A 20,880-nucleotide genomic window follows, 5' to 3' on the forward strand; every position below is an offset into this window, starting at 1 on the left:
CATCCAGTACTCGTGGCAGCTTACTCAATAACAATAGATACTTTGCAACATCATATAGCATGATACCTTGTCTGAGTCTATTCACAACATGTAACTCCTCCTCATTGAGAACCTTATGACCTAGATAGTTTTCTTTGCTTGTTCTAGCTAAGTCCATACCCCGAAAGGTAGTCATTACTCGAAAGGAATTTGGTGCCACATAGGTTGGGTTTCTTTGAGATCGCCATTTGGCCAATCGCTCCTCTGAGACTATTATAATCTGGGCTCCAAGTTCGGCCATTGTAGCACAATTTTCAAACCAACATTTTTCAAACTAACTTTGACCTTTTGATTGTTGCTCTAGTTGCTCTATCTCTAAGAGATTTGGTTGGTAAAGCACATCATTTAATGTCACAGTTAAGTGTAAGTCGTCGGCTTCCTTTTCGGAGATGAGTTGCATGCATTTATGTTGGAGCTTTTCATAGTGCTCGTCAAGATATTCTTGCTCTTCCTAGGATAGAGGATATGGCAAGTATACCTCAAGCTACTCCCTAGGAAATGTGCCCATGTCTGAAAATGACGTTCATAATAGTCTTTGGGACCTTGTCATATCATGTGATGGCATTTGGTCTATGGAATCTGCCTGGTTGTTGGCAATGAACTACCGATAAGACCTTTGGTGACATTTCCCCTAAGGAATTGAAGGTATTTATTGACGATTTAGGGGCAGTCACTGTGAGAGAGAGGCAGTCGATTATTTTACAAAAAAATCTTGAGCGATGCAGGCAATTTTGCATAGCTCTTAATTTGAGGAAGTGTGTTTTTTGTGTACCTTATGGGCTCCTATTGGGCCATATAGTTAGCTCAGTAGGGATTGCAACGGATCCTGAAAAGATGAAAGCTATAGTCTCCCTTAGGCCTACATGAGCAGGATTCGTCAATGCTAGGATTGCTTTTGTCATCGGGATTTTTGTGTTTCTCCTGAGGCTTTGCTCCTATTGTGTCATGGTTCTCCTCGGATGTGACTAGTATAGTTTTGTCACCCTATTGTGACAGTGTTGTATCCACTCTTGATTGATCAATGCAAGTTTTGTTGTTGTCGGTGGATTGAGTGTTGCAAGAAACCATTGATGGTAACGGTTTCTTTGACTTATCTGAACACAGGGATGTGTCTGAGGTTTCATCGCTATGTCAGGAGATATGGAAATGGGTTCATTTGTGGGTGGACGCGATGCTTCATTCCTTAGTTCTTCAGCATGCTTGGTCTCAATCTTCTTGGCATCTACCACCACTTGTGACTGTCATTATTGTTTTTGTTGTTTTCTCATCTTTTTCTTGGGCAATTGAGGTGTATCTCTTGAAGACTCGGGACCCTAAACTAGGTCAACCATTGATGTACTTAGTTGGGCCTCATTATTTTCTTTCTATAGTGTGTCCTCATGGGACATAGCTGCAGCCTGTTAAAAAACCTCGCTAGGTTGTGAGGGTACAATTGTCTCTCTTTGTGGAGAGTCTAGCTCTTCATCTAATTCCCCTCCGTTTAGCTCCTTATCTAACTACATTGGCAGTTGTTGTTCGTTGGGCATTTGCTCTTTTAGCTCCTTATCTAACTGCATTGGCAATTGCTGTTGGTTGGGCATTTGCTCTAGACTCTTGTCCTTACCCATTGAAACATGCCTCCATTGCTTCTTATCAGATTGGGTATTGTGTTTAGGGCTTTTTTTTTCTTGCTCCTGGAGGTTTGGGTGACTCTAGTGTAGAACTAAGAGACGATTCAGGGTTCTTGTCTGGTTGGCTTGGATGGAACCAGCTAAAGAAGTTAGGGTTGTATTGATGGGAAGCATAGAGATTTAGGATTGTAGGGTCTTGAGTGAGGCAAAAGACATGCACTAACATCAAGAACCATGCTCCCTACTCCTAGCCTGCTAGCCATGTGTAGATCTTCTTCTAGAAGTAGTTTATCGTGTAAGGGATGTTTTTGGAAAGTGATAGAAAGCTTGACCTCATGGACCACTACCAACACTTGTAATGAGCTTGGGGCAACGTATGTGGGATCATGTATTGATGTCCAAAGGACTTTCCTTGGTTGGCGAGTGTCATTAGTCAGTGGCCAATTTTGGCTGCCATACCATTTCTGCACAAACTCACATTGTCCTTTCCCTTTTCATTTGATTGTTTTGACCTTCTCCTTGTTTGACTCACATTGATCAGTATAGAGTGAGGGTATGAGGTGCAATTTTCTAGCTGTGGCCTGTGGGATATCCTTTATGACTTCCTCAACAACAACTACATAGTGGGAGCAAACATGTTGTTGCTCATCCCAAGTCATGGGTGTGTTTGCTTTGGTGCTAGCCTTCCAATGTCCACATGAACATATGCACGTGTAATGGTTGTCAGCTTGTGATCAAGCTTCATCCTGCACTTCATCTCTGGTTCATTGGTCAAATGTGCCATCTCCTTGGTCAAATCTTCAAGAGATTTCTCCTCAAGCCTGGGTTTTATGTGCTTCGAAAGTGCTGGAGGTGTCGAGGATGTTGGTTGTGACACCTCTTCCACATGTGAATTGCTAAGGACACGTTCCGCAAGAGGCATCATCATGACCAAAGATTGTGACTGCTGTGATTCCTGATTAGAAGGAGTAGCAGCTAGTTTAGTGGACTGGCTATCATTGGTAGACTGCAGTGTCAAGTCCTTAGGTAGATCAAAAGTGGTCGTGTCTTTTGTTGCCGTTTGAGCATTGACTTGTGAGCTAGTCACAGTGGATTGCATAGGCATATCCTTAGGCTGAGAGCTAAGGGTGGTGTCATGTCCCACGTCTTGGACATTTGGAAGCTTAGATAGAGATAGAGATTGAGACTGAGCAGCTGCACTTGGCAATTTTTGTTGTGCTTCATGTGTCTGTTTAGGAGAAGAGGATGTAGGAGGTTTGGGACTCCTAGGTGGATCCTTGGCAGTGGTAGGAAGATTTGCTCATGGCTATCAGATGACTCTACCATTTACTTTATTGAGAAATTAGCCTTATCATGAGCAACATTGTGCCTGTGGTGCTCCTTATCCTCTTGGGAAGTCAAAGGCTCTTTGGGCACTAGTGGTCTTTGTGCACACTTGATGGTTATACTTGACATCCGCTTGTTAGGCACGCTAGGCTGAGGATCTACCTTATGAGCAATCATGTTTGGTTCCTTGATCTCAATCGTGAGGGGCTTAGTCACTCCAACGTTGTTGATTTGAGACTTGGATTTTCATTTAGATTTCCTCTTGCACTTCCTTAGTTTTGATATGATCTCGCCTTCAGCTAATAGAGGTTGTTTAGCAGGGGTTTGGCACCCAAATCCATCGGTTACCTCCCTTGAGGATATAGCAACACTTTGGATATCCATCATGGCGTTGTGCTAGCTCTCCATCCATACCTTCATCTATAAGGCTTGGGCTTCTTTTGTGGTCTTCTACGATATTTGGAAGTCCAAAGCCTATCCTCAGCCTTGTCACCTGATTTTCTTGTTTCAAGCATAGCCTCGCTTACTGGTTCTCTCTATTCAATATATGCTTCTATCAACTCTTTCAACAAGTCCTTGCTCTTGTTACTAGGCTTGCATGGCATGTGAGAATGTTCCTTGTCTTTCCCCCGAGGTTTGATGAGGTCACCCTCGCTAAAGGTTGTGATTATCCTCACACCCAATAGTGTTAAGTATATCCTTTGTTCTACATAATCAGCCTTACACTTCATCACCCTTTTGAAGGGTCATCCTAGGAGGGTTTCCTTTCCACAATTTGCACTATTTGGAGGAACATGAAATAGGGTAGGCAAGCTTTTAGTTTCAATAGTTACAAGGATTTTGCACTTCCATATGAGTGCTTGTGGGTGTCCCCCGTAGGCACTCTGAGAGCAGAGTTTTGAGCCCGAGATGTGCCTAAATTTTGCCAAAAAATTAGGAATTTAGGGTAAAAGTATTTAACATCGAAGGTGGTAGCTGCAGCTAGGACGATTTTAAGCACCAAGTGAAAGACGGCTTTTAAAAGGCGTCCGAGCGACACTTGTGGATTTTTGATAATTTTTTCGACTGCGGTGTGGGATGTCAGGAGTTGCCAGTCAATGCGGGATGTCAAGTCGGATGTCCAGGATTTTTCAGAGCTCGAATCGGAGTCCGGACGAGGAAGTGGCCACAAATTGGGCAAGATTTGAAGAGGTGGACATTTGAGAGGACCAAAAGGGGGGGTGCCCATTGGGGATTTTAACCACCCATGAATTTTTTATCAAAAGGCATGAAGAAAAAAATGTGAATTCGTGGGAAGAAGACGTGCAGACATGGCGCCGAAATTTGGGCCCTCTCCTCATGATGGATGATTTCCTGGCTGTGAAGACCCTATCCAACTGACAATGGGGGGCAACTTCTCTCTCTTTGCTGACTCTATCGCCTGTCTTCGCGCGAGCAATGGCTGTCCAGATGAAGAGAACAGATTCTAGTCTTTCTATCTCCTCCCTCTCTCTCTTCTCTATGGGCTGTTCATGTGTACCCTCTTGATGGAGGAATTGGGGATGGAGAATGAAGGAAATGGCGATGGAAATTGATGGAGATGCTGAAGATTGATGAGAGAAGCATTGGATTGAGAGCAATGGAGGCTCCTTTGCTGGTTATGCAATCATTCAAGGCATCTCGGGTTACGTAAAAACACGGTACGACCATTTTTGTGAAGAAAATGAAGGATTTTTTATAGTTTATTATGATAATTATGTTCTTATTGGATGAAAATTTGTTTGTGTGCTATTTGCATTAAGAGTAATTGCTGTTGATCAGAAAATTCTGGTTTTGCAATGATTTACATGCTTTATTTAATTCCCATAAACCCGAAATGCGGTTTTTAAGTGGCAAAATGGTAGTTTTTCCGTTTCGGGCAGGTAGAATGTTGGTATGCTAAAGTGATTGGAACAAGAAAAACCAAAAAATAGCATATTTTATTGCCAAATAAATCAAGAAAATAAGAAAAAATAAGGAAAAAATAGAAATACATCTTGGAAAAATATAATGATTGTTTGTGGATGTGTAGCAGTGGAAAAGCATGAGGTTTGGCCTTAGTTTGCCCTATCTCTTTGTTAAAGTTTGTGATTTATCACTTTCTATACATCAAAACATGACAAAATGAACCTCTACACCTATGCAACGAAAGCAATACCGAAATGTAGGGGGGTTGGGATGTTTGAATGGTGTGATTTGTGTGCTGATTGTTGCTAATTTTTTGATGCACACCATGTCATAGATTTCGTGATATGTTAATTAAGAGGATAGTAGCACGAGTGTTATCTCGATGCTATCCTTTCATCACCGCAATGGGTTAGTAAATGCATTAAAAAGCCTGATTGTGCACCACGTGTTTCTGATTTGAAAATGATGTTTGAGCACTTTAGAATCATTCACTTTGCATGTGCAAGTCGATCATGGTATCTGAATAAAACGACTGGATGCATAGCACCTATTTTCAATGACAATGACCCACGTTTGAGTGTGAAAAGGCATCCTAAGCCGTAATATAGACGTTCGTTTCTTGGGGGATTATTTGGTAAGGAAACATGGTATATCTCCTAGAGACGTTTGAAATGAAGAGTGGAGTTTGTTCGTTTGTTTTATATATTGAGCAGCACATCAAGGGGCTAATCCCTGCGATGTAGAAGAGCTGCAGTGGGACCGTGGTGTTTCCACCGAGAGGTTGCCTCCCATGTATGTGATTATCGTGGTATTTATTGCCAATGTGTAAAGGTTCTTCCTCTGTGGAGTTTATAGAAAGGGAAACATTGGACTACAAAACTATAAAACTATAAACTCATAGATTAGGCTTTAGGGCAATTAATCCTTTAGCAGCAGATTGACGCTCCTGGTCCGTGAGGAGTGCTATTATTTAGCAAGCTCTTCATTTGGAGCCTTTTAAGTGCTTCTTGAAGCTTTTTGGTTATCACTTGGATTCTTTTGGTTATTTTATGGAGCTTTTTGTTTGATTATGTTATCACTTTGAATTTAATTATTTTGCAGTTGCAAACTAATTAGATCAATTATATTAGGATGTTGAATTGCAAACTAATCGCAAACTATTGAATGCTTTGATCTCTAACAAAAAATAGGTATGCAACTACTTCTAAAGCATGAAGTTTTAGCATAATTTTATAAGTTTATGAAGTAATCCCAATTTAAGTGAGATCCAAAATCCATAGAGTCATACATAATTCCCGAGCATCATCAAGCCCCATGGCATGCACTACCAATACAAGGCATCATATTAAAAATAATGCAACTACAAATCATGTGAAATCATCATCATCACTAGGATGAACAGATGGTGGTTCGCATGCCACATCAACCAAGCACTGGTTGTAGAGGCTAAAATCATCCTCAAGGCACATGCAAAAACAATGCATCTCTGTGCATGCTCTACCAAGGCCGCCACAACCTGAAAAAATATCTAGCACATAGTCGAGATCCTCTGTGAATGTAGCAAGGAGCCACCTACAAAAGAAACCATTTAGTAACATCCATAACAAAAGCATGATATATATCAATGCAAAGTATAAACCAGTCTAAGAGTGTATAACACACCTATAAAAAACTAGTGATCTTTCTACACCCCCTCGAACCTCTACACCATCCACATAAGTGTGCTCAAATGATGTGCCCTGGAGCTTTGTCTTGAAGAGGAAGCTACGAGAGGCAGGAAACCTGTATGGGCTAACCCTCTCGCCAGCCTTTCTATCATATGAAGGGACATGCATCCCTTGATAAAACAAGTCAATAGTAAGGTCCATGACCTAGCAATGCAGAATCATCTTGTTAGCTACTTAAACTTTTATTTTAAAAAGCTACAAGTTTGTCTTCAACATACTTACCTCCTCTCGAGTATCAGGGTGTCTATATCCACCCTCACACACGAGAGTCCATGTGCAATGGAGCTTCAATCCAATGGCATGAGCTCCTCTAAGCACTTTTCCAAAGTGTTGTGCAAGTCCCAAAGTCACCAAGAACCCCTCATCTGCCAATAATCTATGGGCTAGGTCCATGACACCTTTGACAAGTGCACTAGAAAATGTATTCCATTCGGGAATCCCTTTCAAATGTAAAGATGTATAAGACCATGCAATATCACATGAGTTTATAAACTAAACTAATGCAAGCACATATACCTTCTACCTCAAGGCCAACAACAAGCAAAGATGTAGGAAAATCTGCAAACAACAACTTAGCAACCTCATATGATGGGACACCATTACACTGGTAAGAGTTGATGGTATTTCCCTCCATGAAGCGCTTAATGCTAAAATTGAAAACACAATAACAAAGCATAAGTAACCATTACAATAGATGTGTATATAGAGAATGGTGATAAAATATACCCATCCAATGCAAAATCGTCGATCAATGTCACGTCTACCAATAGAGCATCTACGATAGTTTGGTATTGAAATCCTATCATCAAAATAAAGTTTACTTACAAATGTTGATGTTGGCTAAATGTTAAGACTCAGAATGTAAAGCTAGAAATCTACATACCTATCTTGCATATAGCGGGACGTCTACAAGACTCTTGTATAGGCTCTGATGACTGATTCATGAACGACATAGCCCGAGAAGGTGTAGTATGATGCAAAGATCCCTCAAAGTGACCCTTACTTTTTCCCTTTTCTTTCCAAATGCTATGCATGTCAAAACCATCTTTTTTGCCTAAAGTTGTAAAGAAAAATAGGAAGGAAAGCAAATTATTTAGTGTTTAATGTTTAGATTTTATATTATCTTCAAAAAAATATAAAAATGTACTTTTAACATGACTCCAATAATCCAATAAATGATACTTGATTCACCTTCTAATTCTTCATCCAATGAAACAACTTTCTCTTTGTGTTTAGACCTTCGCTTTGTTGTACCAACCTCATTTGATTCACTTATATTACCTACGCAATATAAAGACAACAAAATAATACTTTAATAAATTGACTCGTCAAATGAAAATCCTAAACTCTATCATTCATGCAAATTGGTTTACCCTTGCTATGCTTCAACGCATCATCTATCGTGGGGATATTCTTTCGTTTTCCCATGGACTTTTTCTTCATTGTAGTATCAACAGTTGCATCACTAATGGCACCTAAGTAGTGTGAAGTCAACACAATATAATATCATATTCATGCAAATTAGAAACAAGGCTACTTGGATCAAACTAAAAATTTGCATTCCATCCAATATACCCTTTGCCATGCTACCACCACAAGTCACCTTTATCCCCACAACATGAGGGACCATGTCTATTGTATTGGACATTTCTAATTTGCAAAAACAACAAAGTTAAGAAAACACAAGTCTAAAAAGTTATGATAAGTTTCATGTTAAACAAATACATTTTTAGAAAGTACCATTTCCTTCATTCTCTTCTTTGTGCATAGAAATTACTCTATTTTGTTCCAGAAATCATGCATATAAGGCAAGTATTACTAAAACAAATAGCTAAGAGCAAGAGTTACCACATATTTACTATGTTTGGCTCTCAAAGTACTTACTCTCTCTTAATTCAATCTCTTGCCGTGGAATGTCATCCAATGGATAGTCTATCCACCATGGACAAATATGCATTTCCCATTCCGATAGACCCCTCTCAAGCAGTGCTTTTGAGAACATACAATTTTCACATCCCAAGTCCATCCACTCCTCCACTAGAGGAGGGAGGCTTTCTAGCAATCCACTTTCCTATAGACTACGCAACCATCTTTTCCAAAAACATAAGAACAAACAACAAAAGCACTCTTAAGTTAGAATACATTTGTACATATGGTATTTAGAAAATATGGTTTCTTTATACTAGAAATACCTGTATACCACCATCTTGCTTGATTGTGTGAGCTCTGGAACCTTCTCAGAGTCTCCAACATTCTTCATTTCACCAAAAATATTTGCAAATGCCTTTAAAATATGTAAACGTCTTTAGCCTTTTAAAAAAACATCAAAGCCTCCTGGAATCTGAATGCCATCAATTGTAAGCTCCTGATCAATAAGGAGCATTCTTCAATCATATGAAACCAATACACCTCTTGCTTCATGTAGCTACGAAATCTCCTTACATTCGCAAAGTGTGACATAGTGGAGTCCTTTGCCTTTGTGACAGTCATGAGAAGTAAAATCTCCATTTTTCTAATCTATTAGTTATTGAACAAAACATAACTTCAATATTGTTGAACCAAATTATGTTCAATTCCAAAAAATAAGAGAACATTAGTCCATGAGGAAAACATACCTCTCCGCAGCAATATTAGCACTACAAATGGTATACAATTTGTCCTTGGTAATAGCCATCATGTTCTTTTCATCCCAATTCAATGCAAACAAAACAAAAAAGAAATCCTCTCTATGCGCAGGATTAGCTATTCCAAGGTACTTGTATTTTTTGTCCCTCAATTTATCTTGCTCTTTGTTTATGAATTCTTTTCTTTTTGCCTCATAATTTGCCTTTGGCAATGCAAGCTCCTTGAGGCGGGCCTCCTCTTTGAGTATGGCAGAGTTATAGTCATCCTAAATAGAAAAACCAATACACTATTCTTAGTTATGGTTAAATTCAAGATACCACAATTTGTTATGCTGAAAACTAAAATACTATACCAAACTTTTTACCTTCCACACCAAAAGCGATATTAGCAAACATGGGTTCTTGTATCATGGATCATTGCCATGGTTACTTTTTCCCTCAATTTCATACTCTATTTCAGCCCACCGTCTTTGAGAAGGGCTCATCCTTTCCAAAATGCTTTGTTTATCAACGATTCCAAACTTTTGGAACATGAAAATTTCATTGCCTAGGTTGGGTTTGACATGTGCACTTGTTACACTACAACATTGAAAATTGTCTTTAAATTTTAAGATTCACACATAAATAAAACCTATTCACATTCACATAACTAATAAATGAAACCTATTGGCATTCACATGTAAATGAAACCTATTGGTATAAATAAAATATCTTGACATTCACACATAAATTATCTTTATATTTTGAGATTCACACATAAATAAAAACTATTGGCAATATTTCGTCCCATACCAAAAACTTGCGCCCTCTTAAATCAGCCCACTCATCAGTCAATTCATCTTCAAACCTTTGGTTAACTTCTCTCCAAAGAGGGCCCCACTCTTCCAAATTTTGGGGAGATACATCCATTAGCTCACCAGTGGGCCTTCTCAAAGAAACCAAAAATTTCCCCATTGTTTCCATATACGAAGCATTATTGAAAGATGAAATCAACCATGTAGCAGAACTAGATGCAAGCCTTATAGCCTCATAGGGCACAAGTCTACACAAAGGAATAGGAGGAGGAGAAGTAGACCTCGTTACAAAAAATGAGGCCAACACATTTGACATAAGCCCAAACTTGACATTCTCTCCAATGTGTCTATCATGCTCACTGACCTCTTTCTTTTCTTCATTAGCAACATCCTCATTCACTTGTTCATTTTCCTCATGTACAGTTTGCAAATCTAAAGACCTCCCTTGTGTTGTTTCACCACACTCTGTGGTGGTAGTGTGGGTGCTCATAAGATCAGCATGAATTTCATTTCTTGCTTCATCCATGCTATCCTCAAGCGCTTCATCATCAATGAAAGGACATTTTTTCCTTGGTTTTCCACCCTTGTTATTTGGAGATTCAAAGAATGCACAGGAGGATACTTCTTGATCGATACTTACTAGTCTATTGCATAGACCGGATCTTAACCTTGTAATTGGAGTATCTACAAAAATAATTTGAAAATAGAATATAGCATTTATATGGAACTTTAAAAGAGTTGCTTAACCATTAAGAATAGAATATGTAAATTTAAAAGAGTGATTGAATGACTTACTTGGACGGCCCCTTTTGCTTTGACCTCTCCTACCACCACCACGCCGACCTCTAGCCATGCTCAGAAGCACTAAAACAAACCACAAATCATTTTAAAAATGAAGACAAATAAACTAAATCACATGTTCTATTAATTAATCTCCGCCAAAATATGACCATTTGATGCAGACAACACACTTTAATATCATTTGTTATTTGGTTTTAATAAATGGATTAAATTTTCTTAATCATTTGAACCTCCTGACCACATTTTCACCCCCGCACCCCCAAAGGGGGGATACTCCCAACCCCTTGTTCCTATCTGCGTTGACGTAGACAATGTTGAGTGTTTGACAATTCCTAATCCAAAAAAATCAAATCATGTCGCACTTATTTCTTTAGGATGATTTTCGTACGATTTAAAAATGGTTTAATTTTTCATGCCTTGGACTCACGCGGTTTACACCCACTCCATATGGAGGGGGGTGTAGGGGGGGCATCAGCCCCCCTACTACTGTCGCCGGGGGGTTCCAAGGAGGGCGGTTTAGGGAGGAGCAGTGGTTGAAGGATGAGGGGCTGAGAGGGGAGTGGTTTAGGGAGCAGGGACTGAGAGGGGAGTGGTTTAAGGAGGAGGGGCTGAGAGGGGGGCGGCTATGCACTACCCGCCCCATTTCATAAGGTATCCTGCCCCCCCACCAGGTTGTCTGCATTGACGCAGACAGCGGGCGGGTACTGAGGGTTCCCCCTCATCGCCTTCTCCCTCTCCTCCTCCTCCTCCCTCCAAAGGGGGCTGCGCCCAACCCCCGAGAGTTGCCTGCGTTGACGCAGACAGCCCCGGGTGTCCCAAATGTCTCCTCCTCTCCCATTTTTTCAGTTTATCGTCTCCTTCTCTACCTCCCCTTTCCTTCTCTCCCCTCCCATTGTTGTCCTCTCATTGTCTACCTGCTCTTCCATTTCTTTCAGCCATGGAGAAAAAATGAAACTTGAAATATAAATTTTCAGCCATAAGGATGGAGTGTGGAGCTTACCTGGTGAGTTTGATGGAGAATGTTAATCTTGTTTGAGCTTGTTGCAGGGGCTGCTCTCCTTCTTGCTTCTTCTTTATGCCTTCCAACTTGCAATGGGAGAGAAGAAGAGGGAAACAAAAGAGAAAAGGAAGAAGAAGAAAAAGAAGAAGAAGAAGAAGAAGAAAAAGAAGAAGAAGAAGAAGAAGAAGAAGAAGAAGGACAAATAAGAAGATATGTTTAAACCGTTACACACAACTTTCAATGGCAAGCGGTACGTGCATATTGAACATCCATCATGAGAGAATGTTTCTCTCAAACACCAAAAAATTATTTACTAAAAATGTAGATGCTGACGGCGCCTGACATCTGACAAAATAAAACGTGCTTATAAAAATATGTGCTACAACACGACATGATTTTTGAAAAGACATGATTTATTTTCTAAAAGACATGTTTTTTTTAAATTTTATTTAACTAAATCTTGTGATTTTTCAATATGTAGAATTTTTTTAATGATTTGTTTCATTAATGGACTGATTCGTAACTTCAACCGTCACTAAGAACTTGCCCATGGAGTAAGAGCTCATTTAATCCATATTTGGTGGGGGTAACGGACTATTATTTCTACGTTCAAAGAAATTGATAAACAATAGGCATGCTATTAGATATAATATTTCGCCTTCATAGCTCCATTGTTTGCTGAGTTTCAAACCGGCTTTTGTGAGAGACGATGGCAGAAGTTACTCTTCAATGGTCAATCAGCTCCGAATCACTGGAACGTGTTGTGCCCCTGAGGGATGGAAAGATTCTTGTGAGCTCTTATTTTCTTCAATCACTTCTACCCCCTGACCGGAAGCTGGTAGGTTTATATGCTATTTTCCAACTTGATGCCTAGAGTGAAGAGATCGCGGTTCATGGCCAATCGGATATCAATGGTGTGGAGCAATTTTTGCTCGATTCTTCTCTTTTATGTCAGTATAAAATAGTACATTGTGATACCACTTTCACTATGGACCAAGATGAAGGACTACACACTGTAGAAAATAGAAAACAAGCTCATTCACTTTCAAGACCTGTTGTAGACATTACATCCAATTCCTTCGCAGATACGTCATCTCAAACCTCTTTGCCACTTATAACAAATGCTTTTTGTGCACCCGTCTCAACTCTGACTATTGACTTAGAGTCGGATGATGGACTTGATAGTCCTCATTCATTTCCACAAATAAAGAAAGAGATTTTACCTTGGATTTCTAATAGCCCAAGAGGAAAGAAGTTGAAGGCTTTATTGCAATAGCCCAACACAAATCTTTCTGAGAGCGTGCATGCAAATTGGTTGGCAGGGGAGAATGGAAAGAAGAAAATTGGTTTGTATGATGCATGCGTCACTGACTTGATCAACTCATTTATTCAATGTTCAAGGCAATTGGCCTTCACAACTGGAAGATACTCTGGAAGTGGTCCCGACATGGATGCTCTTATTAATAGGGTGGTTGCAAGAAATACCCCTTCACCTGCATTCATAGCTCGAACAGTTCAAGGAGCAGTTCTTGGCACCCCCATGTACGGAGAGCCTTTCATTTCTAGAAACAAAGAAACAGTTCAAAGAAAAAGAAGAACTCTAGATTGTTGTAGCTCTCATAAACCTGGCTATGTAATGGAGTCAACAGATAGAAAACAAAAAGGATGACCACACAAGATAAATTTTCAAAATAGAAATGACCAACCTACAGAAGTGGGCTTGGACCATGAGGTGCATGCAGTGCCGATTGAAATGGATCTCCCAACTAATATTGTCTCAAGAGAGGAAATGCATAGAAGTTTGTGGGCCATCCGGAGAATGCTTGTTCATTGCAAACGAAAATGTTTTGGTATTATAAATAGAAAGAAGTGCTACAACATGATAGAAAGTAGATCACCTGGGTTACTATGCCCTTCATTGTGGTCAGAGAGGGAATTTCAAGGTAAGCCTATTGCACAATGGTTCTGGTTTTGCAATCATGATGTGGAGCATACATGGGATGTTGATAAACAAGTTAAGCATGTGTCCTTACGACCAAGGATTCGGTCTATTGACAAGGGCACCAATGCTTCTGCAGAGGAGATTTCAATTCTTATAAAAGGAGGTTTTGTATTCAAGCATGATGGCATTCCACCTACCCCCAAAAATACTACAACCCATGGGACAGAACCACTTACCTCTTCAAGTGGCAAGCGAAGCAAAAAATGGAGACATGGTATTTCTAAGGATGCAGAAAGAAAAAATTGCATTGGCTGAGGCATTGGATGTAGTTTTCATGGAAGAGAAAGTAGTGGTGGCAAATGAGAAAGTCATATTTTATGTTATGTTAGAGCATTTGTATGAGGTGCATGTCAATCCCGAGCCCTTCTGCATGTGTCCTGACTTTCAAAAGAGAGAGTTGGAAAGTAAACCCTTCCTGGCCTGCAAGCACATATATTATGTCTACATTCGTGTGCTTGGGATGGACAAAAATCAACATATGATGATGCATCAACCTTCCCTTAAGCAAACTGATTTAAATTTTGTGCTTGCCCTTCTGCGACGCATAAAATGCAAATCAAAGACTTGAGAGTTTTATGTTGGCTATTGTTCAATGAGATGGGGACCATGCAGTACTGAATGAAAGATTTAAATGGCATATGAAGAAGTGGAGGTGGACGTTCATTTTGGATACATGATGTGAAGGGACCACATATTTGGTATTTTTCTTTTTAAGCATAATGAAAACTCTAGTAAAAGTAGACATTATTAATCATGGACCAGTTATCCATTTGTGGACATGATTGGACGAGAATCTAAAAGTGGAATTATTGATCATGCTTTTTTGATTCATTGAGGGGGCCATCTATTTATAGGTTAGGGATCTTTTTATAAACTATGCTTATTTAGTATGCAAAGTAATTTCATTTTTCCTGATTTGATGCTCCAACTTCATTTTTGTTGAGCCAATTTTTTTTCAAGGTAATCTAGATCTTGCTCCTCTTCTCCTATTATGAAAAGTATGCAAGTTTATTATTTGCCTTTTGCTATGATGAATACATCCATAAAGCTTGGTATTCACTGAGAGGGGTACCTATTTGTAGGTGATGGATCTCATTATAAATCATGCTTATTTTGTGTGCAAAGAAATTTCATTTTTCTTAATTTTAATGCTCCAAGTTCATTTTTGCTAGTTGTGACAATTTTTTTCTCAAGCTAATCTCGATTTTGTTTCATAAAGCTTGTTGATCACTTTGTTTTAATTCCCCTCAGAGGATTGTCTATTTATATGTGAAATATCTCTTTATAAATCATTCTTGTTTTGTGTGCAAAGCATTTTCATTTTTCCTAGTATTGATGTTCCAAGTTCGTTTTTGTTGATTGTGATACTTTTTTCTCAAGGTAATCTTGATCTTTGTCCTTTACTCCTATTATGGAAATCATGGTTACATAGAATCTAATCATGTATCATTTACTCTAGTCACATGTCTAATATATATTATGGTTTCTTCTCCTTCCCGTGTTACACTTTCTCAATTGTTTGCTTCCCCTTATCACGTTATCAAGGTGTTTTTTATCTAAACCATGTTCTAATTTCTAATTTTCATTTGTTAATTGGGTATTTTTTATCTAAACCACGTTTCATCTAACCTTTGATTTTGGCAAGTCTGCTATTGATATAAACCATGGCTAAGTTTGATGTTGAACCAAACCATGATATGATTGCTTCCCGTCCTTATGCAACAACTCTACTCTTTGCTTCTCTTTTGCATATTGCTCTTCCTTCCACTTTCCATAGTCAATTCTACTAATTTTTATTTTTAGCACAAGGTTTTCTTTAAATTCTACACGAGTCAAATCATGCCTAACGTAAACCTACACAGGAGGAGCTAGACATGAGAAAGACCTTCAGAACCGCAAATGGTAAACTAGATTCGTTGTCAAAAGCTACAAACTATGATGAGAAGTGGTCAATAAATGATGCAACCTTTGCCATTGGAAAGGTTGAAGCCAAATTTTTCAACAAGACGATGAAAATGATATATCCCTTGTAGATATGTTAGAGTTAAAGCTCCCTACAACCATTGCATATATGAGAAGCTTTGGAGTGATTAGTAAAAAAGATGAGGAAGATATTGACATTTGTTGCTCTATCAAGTCCACATATCGATACTATATAATAGTTATATATAAGTGGCTTTCATAATTTGCCTAAATAGTTGCAAGAGAAATAATTATATTTTCCTATATTGAGTTTTTTTTGTGTTTTGTTTAGATTGACTCATAATTTTAGAGATTAGTCTGATTGATAAGGGTACTTTTTGAGATGTGTGGTAGAAACCCAATTTTGTTCATTTTTCTCTCTTCGGTATATTTTGAGAGTTTGAAAAAAATGGTCCCTTGAATAGCTTGTTTAATACAAATTTTCAATATGGGTAACAAGATTATCCCTCATAAAGTTACAAATTTTGTGAAAAAACTCCAAGTTTTGGCAAATACATTGAAAAACTCCAAGTTTTGAAAAATTTTGTGAAAAAACTTCAAATTGGGGGCTTGCTTTTTTAAATCCCCCAGCCGTGAGGGTGTGCTTGTCTGTTATGAGCATGAGGTTCGGCTAGTGCCATAGCCAGTGCCCACCCGTTTTAGGTCCCATTAGTGGTGCGTCTGCCAAGAGCTGCCAACAAGTGGTGGTTCTCAAATCTAGGGTTTTTAGGGACCAAAAAGTTAGTTTATGTCCTCTGACAAGGACTGTCAAGCCGAAATACAAAAAGTAGAGCGTGCTGAGAGGGCTAGACGGCAGTTGAAGATCGTAATCGCTATTCTCCTCAAAGGAGTAGCCTGATACGCATAAGAGGCAGTGGTCTTAGTAACCCAACTGTTGCACATAGTCTTTTAGGTGCAAGAGGAAGCGTAAGTTCTTCCTCTCTTCCACCAAGTCAACCCACTTCAAGTGGGGGTGTGATTCCATCAGTTCAAACTCCTAGTGTCAATCCGATTGTCGTCATGGCACAACCCATTGCAATTCCTGCAGGGACGCCGGATTTGCCAGCTTTAGGAGTGCCTTTGCCCATTTTTAATGGGTTAGTTGAAGAAGATGCGGAGTTTCACATTTGTGAATTCTAAACATTAATGTTTAATTACAGCATCCAAGATGAGGGACATCTTATGATGTTCTTTAACATGATGTTAAAAGGAAGGGCTACAGTATGGTATCATAGCATAGAGATTGGAACCATAACCATAATCGATCAATTCTATACAGCTTTCAGAGGAGAATATGCCCCTAAAAGGGGTGGCCAATACTGGTTGCGTGTTTTGAATGTAATACGCCAAGACCCCCATGAGAATGTGAAAGCCTATACCAAGAAGCTTAAGGAAGTATTTTCTAAGTTACAAACTTACATTCCTATTCCGTCGGCTACCCAGTTGCAATACTTCTTGCATGGATTGGATTTCAATATTCAAGTACAATTGAGCAGTGTGGCTTTGGATGATATAGACACCGCCAACACCCGGGCAGAAGGAGTAGAGTCACGATTACAAATGGCCTACTCCTCTCGAATAAATTGCAATGCGGGTTTAGTACCTGGAGGCAATTTACCATTGATAAATGGAAGTCAAGGGATGCTTATGAATGACCCTAATGGGAGAGGAAGCATGGTTCAAAATGCACCTTTGCTGCCAGGTCCTCCCATTGTGACTATGCCTATGGCTAGTCAGTTGGCTCCATCAAATGTTGGAGGCCAAGTTTCGAACCCTAATGTTGTTCCTGTGAGTCAACAACCAATGCCCAATCAAATTGTTAGGCCCATGGAACGATGGATAGACGATCAAGGCTATGAGTCGAGTGCATCTAATGTCCTTGGCGAGGTTAAGGATATGATGAAGCACTACACTGACATGATTTTTGAACAATATCAGCAAATAGCTGTTGACGTCAATTTCCTGAAGAAGCAGCCAAATCTGATAGGGAGTCGACGCCCTGAAGAGGGTGTTTCCTCAAGATTCAGCTGTAAGTGGTGTGGCGGACAACATTTCCCTAGAAACTGTCCAAATGTTAAATGTAATATTTGTGGGAAGTCGGGCCACTTAGCCGCTAGCTGTTAGAGTAAGATTAGTTCCCTCCAACAAGGGAGTAAACATCCAAGTCCAGTTAATCATAGAGCGTAAGGTAATAACCTCCAGCAAAATGATGGACCAAGACAAATACTGCAAAGGGGAAAGACCACTATAGAAGAGTTGCCACAAGGCAATGGAGTTAGCCTTATCGAGGCTGTACACGTCAATGGCGCTGAAACCTCTAACCTACGAGCCGTGACAAGAGGCCAAAAGGCTAAAGAGGTTGATAAAGATAATGCAAAACCGGTCGAGGGAAACCCTAAGAAAGGGGATAAGGGGACGCAAGTCCTGAATCCTGGCATGGAAGATGGACCTCTAAGGCCTATTGATAGAAAAGTCGATCGTAAGAAGGATGAGGAAGTGCCAAGAAAGAAGGCAAGAACTAAAAAAGAAGCACCAAAGCCGGTCCCGAGACCAAAAGAAAGAATGGTTTGGCAAGAAAAGAGAGCTTTGGCTACCTATCATGATTTTGATTTAGCAAGTTCTCTTTGCAAAGTCAAACCAGATGTAAACCTCTTATAGTTGATTAAATTATCTCCAGGAGTACGCAAGGCATTCAAGAAGATCCTGCGTATTGGGTATATTGTAGAACCTTTGGGCATAGCACGAGTAGGGAAAGATTGGTTTGATCATGATGAAAAGAATTGCCCTAGGGTTCCAGCATACGTGGATGGAATATTAGTAGAGCATGCTATTATAGACACTGGCTCCTCTGTTAATATCATGAGTTCAGAGTTGATGGAGAGGTTGGGTCTAGGCATCCAAAAAGATAGCTCCACCCTTCTTAGAATGGCTGATGATAGTCTAAGGCAACCAGAAGGTTGTGTTACTAAAGTCCATGTTACAGTTGCAAGTGCAGAATGCTTCTTGGACTTTAGGGTAATAAGATTTGCAGGACATTCTAGCTATCTAGTCTTGCTAGGTAGGCCTTGGATCTTACGAGCAGATTGTCAAGTTGATATACCTGCCGGTCAAGTGGTTCTAGGTAGAGGTGCTAATCAAGTAATAGTCAATGCTTACCCTGAGTCTCCTCAGAGTGAGAGAGCTCCTTTATCCTCTACTAAATTAGAAATAGCAGATGATCCATCTGGTAGTGAGACATAATCTAGTGATGAATCTAAAGAGGGGTCCACTACATATGATATTTATAAGATAACTCTAAATGAGCCTATAGAGCCACAAGATAGGATAAGAGACGCGGATGTTATTGAGTTGGACCTTGGCACACCGAATGATTCGCGGTCAATTAAAATAGGTTCCATGCTTAGTTCAACAGAAAGGGAGGACTATGTGTCCTTGATTCAAGAATTCTGTGACATCTTTTCTTGGAGTTATGACGAGCTAAGAGGCATTCCTCCCAGCCTGGCTATTCATACTATTCCTGTAAAAGAAGGCAGTCGTCCTGTGCGTCAGAAAGTAAGGTGTATGCTACAACATATCAATCGGGATCAAGGCGAACGTGTTTGTACAGTGAAATCGATCCTTAATGGAAGGCGCGCTGAAGCAGGGGACTGCTCTTTTTTCTCTCTCTTGGAATGGATAATTGTAGAGAATCTCTAATGGCACAGAGGAAATAAAAAATATCTGAGAATGTGTGCATATATCTATGTGTCTGTGTATCACCCAGAGAGACACTGTTCCCCTCCAAGCTTTCAATCCTCTTCCCCCTATTTTTTCGTTCATTTTTTTTTTTCCCCAGGCCTACAACACGCCCCAGAAAAGTGGCCCCTTTTTTTTATCAGAAAAGCAGCCCAGCCACTCCCAATTGAGCACTCCCTCCGCAGTAAAGTTCCCTAGGTTTGCAATCCATGCCATCACGAAGGTATCGATTGAAAGCATGCTGCATCATTGTCTATTCTGGAAAGGCATTGTCTTTTGTGCCCTTGACAAATCTCACACAATATTTTCTCTCCACCTGAATGGAGTGTGATCGATGCTTCTGCTGAGGTGTCCACTACATTATGGTCCCAATATTGGCAAGTTCATGTTTGATAAATCTCAAAACCATCTGGTTTGAACCACTAGAAGCAATTAGGCTATTGTCCCAAAGTGCAAATTTGGTAGCTAGTACTTGCTCAGGAGTAATATTGTGTCAGTTATGATCAAGCTGCCAGAAAAAAATGGTATGATCCAACATTAGGACGTTGACCCACAGCTCTTGCATAGCTTTTCATAACCAATCGTATGTGTTCAATCTCATCAACATAGTGCTGCAGTCCAGCATCCATATAGATCCTGGACATCAAAACGTATGGACCCGCCTCAACAGGCCTTAGTGCCACTGCATTATCAAAAGCCCATCTTGCTACCCTCACATTGCCATATTTATGGCATGCTCCCAAAACGCACATCTAGATGGACCAGTTAGTCTGCACTAGCATTTGCAATAATAGAAGTCTCATTCTACCAAACTCTCCTGCCCGTGCAAGGAGGCCTATCATAGCCACATAATGCTTCAGGTTTGGAATTATGTCATATTGCCTGCTCATGGATTCAAACAGCTCAACCCCTTTGTCAACAAAGCTAGCACAACTACAAGGAAAGAGAAGTAAAAGAAAAGTGACTCCATTGGGTGTCACTCCTGCTCCTTGCATTTCTTGGAACACTTTCAAGCTTGCAAGAAGATTCCCTTCTTGTGCATAAATAGCAAGGTATGCAGTCCATGACACGACATCCCACTGAGGCATTATATCAAAGACTATTTGAGCATCTTCCATGCATGCACAGCCTCCATATGCTCGAATGACAGCTCTTTCCCAAATGGGAAGGTCATCACACCCTGTTACAACAACATTGAAGTGAAGTTGTCTACACATCTCTATTCTCCCTGTTGTCCTGCAGCCTTCCAAAGCACGCACTAATGTGGTTTCATCTAAAGCAACACCTTCTACTTTCATTTGCCTGTATAGCTGTAAGGCATTTTCTCCTTGACC

Source organism: Lygodium microphyllum, chromosome 28, assembly GCF_053477565.2.
Source record: "Lygodium microphyllum isolate KBCC chromosome 28, Lygodium_microphyllum_v1.1.10, whole genome shotgun sequence".
Classification (NCBI taxonomy): Eukaryota; Viridiplantae; Streptophyta; class Polypodiopsida; order Schizaeales; family Lygodiaceae; genus Lygodium; species Lygodium microphyllum.